This window comes from Triticum dicoccoides, chromosome 4A (genome assembly GCF_002162155.2).
Source record: "Triticum dicoccoides isolate Atlit2015 ecotype Zavitan chromosome 4A, WEW_v2.0, whole genome shotgun sequence".
Taxonomy (NCBI): Eukaryota; Viridiplantae; Streptophyta; class Magnoliopsida; order Poales; family Poaceae; genus Triticum; species Triticum dicoccoides.
The window spans coordinates 491665777-491668346 of NC_041386.1; positions in this window are offsets into that span (position 1 = coordinate 491665777).

A 2570-nucleotide genomic window follows, 5' to 3' on the forward strand; every position below is an offset into this window, starting at 1 on the left:
GATCCATGTATGAGAACAAAGTATGGACTTTGGTTGACGTGCCCGATGATCAGCAAGCAATTGAGAATAAATGGATCTTCAAGAGGAAGACGGACGCTGATAGTAGTGTTACTATCTACAAAGCTAGAATTGTCGCAAAAGGTTTTCGACAAGTTCAAGGTGTTGACTAGATGAGAGTTTCTCACTCGTATCTATGCTTAAGTCTGTCCGAATCATGTTAGCAATTGCCGCATTTTATGAAATCTGGAAAATGGATAAACAAAACTGCATTCCTTAATAGATTTATTAAAGAAGAGTTGTATATGATACAACCAGAAGGTTTTGTCAATCCTAAAGGTGCAAACAAAATATGCAAGTTCCAGCGATCCATCTATGGACTGGTGCAAGCATCTCGGAGTTGGAATATATGCTTTGATAAGTTGATCAAAGCATATAGTTTTATACAGATTTGCGGTGAAGCCTGTATTTACAAGAAAGTGAGTGCGAGCACTACAACATTTCTGATAAGTATATGTGAATGACATATTGTTGATCGGAAATAATGTAGAATTATTCTGCAAAGCATAAAGGAGTGTTTGAAAGGAATTTTCCAAAGAAAGACCTCGGTGAAGCTGCTGACATATTGAACATCAAGATCTATAGAGATAGATCAAGACGCTTGATAAGTTTTTTTCAATGAGTACATACCTTGACAAGATTTTGAAGTAGTTCAAAATAGAACAGTCAAAGAAAGAGTTCTTGTCTGTGTTACAAGGTGTGAAATTGAGTAAGACTCAAAACCTGACCACGACAGAAGATAGAAAGAGAATGAAAGTCATTCCCTATGCCTCGGCCATAGGTTCTATAAAGTATGCCATGCTATGTACCAGATCTATTGTATACCCTACACTGATTTTGGCAAGGTAGTACAATAGTGATCTAGGAGTAGATCACTGGACAGCGGTCAAAATTATCCTTAGTGGAATAAGGATATGTTTCTCGATTATGGAGGTGACAAAAAGGGTTCGTCGTAAAGGGTTACGTCGATGCAAGTTTTGACACTAATCCAGATGACTCTAAGTCTCAATCTAGATACATATTGAAAGTGGGAGCAATTAGCTAGAGTAGCTCTGTGCAGAGCATTGTTGACATAGAAATTTGCAAAATACATATGGATCTGAATGTGGCAGACCCGTTGACTAAACTTCTCTCACAAGCAAAACATGATCACACCTTAGTACTCTTTGGGTGTTAATCGCATAGCGATGTGAACTAGATTACTGAATCTAGTAAACCCTTTGGGTGTTGGTCACATGAAGATGTGAACTAATCACATAAAGATGTGAACTATTAGTGTTAAATCACATGGTGATGTGAACTAGATTATTGACTCTAGTGCAAGTGGGAGACTGAAGGAAATATGCCCTAGAGGCAATAATAAAGTTATTATTTATTTCCTTATATCATGATAAATGTTTATTATTCATGCTAGAATTGTATTAACCGGAAACATAATACATGTGTGAATACATAGACAAACAGAGTGTCACTAGTATGCCTCTACTTGACTAGCTCGTTAATCAAAGATGGTTATGTTTCCTAACCATGGACAAAGAGTTGTTATTTGATTAACGGGATCACATCATTAGGTGAATGATCTGATTGACATGACCCATTCCATTAGCTTAGCACCCGATCGTTTAGTATGTTGCTATTGCTTTCTTCATGACTTATACATGTTCCTATGACTATGAGATTATGCAACTCCCGTTTGCCGGAGGAACACTTTGTGTGCTACCAAACATCACAACGTAAATGGGTGATTATAAAGGTGCTCTACAGGTGTCTCCAAAGGTACATGTTGGGTTGGCGTATTTCGAGATTAGGATTTCTCACTCCGATTGTCGGAGAGGTATCTCTAGGCCCTCTCGGTAATGCACATCACTTAAACCTTGCAAGCATTGCAACTAATGAGTTAGTTGCGGGATGATGTATTACAGAACGAGTAAAGAGACTTGCCGGTAACGAGATTGAACTAGGTATAGGATACCGACGATCGAATCTCGGGCAAGTAACATACCGATGACAAAGGGAACAACGTATGTTGTTATGCGGTCTGACCGATAAAAGATCTTCGTAGAATATGTAGGAGCCAATATGAGCATCCAGGTTCCGCTATTGGTTATTGACCGGAGACGTGTCTCGGTCATGTCTACATTGTTCTCGAACCCGTAGGGTCCGCATGCTTAAGGTTACGATGACAGTTATATTATGAGTTTATGCATTTTGATGTACCGAAGGTTGTTCGGAGTCTCGGATGTGATCACGGACATGACGAGGAGTCTCGAAATGGTTGAGACATAAATATTGATATATTGGAAGCCTATGTTTGGATATCAGAAGTGTTCCGGGTGAAATCGGGATTTTACCGGAGTACCGGGAGGTTACCGGAACCCCCCCGGGAGGTATATGGGCCTTAGTGGGCCTTAGTGGAAGAGAGGAGAGGTGGCCAGAGATGGGCCGCGCGCCCCTCCCCTCCTTGGTCCGAATTGGACAAGGAGAGGGGGCCGGCCCCCCTTCCTCCTCTCTCT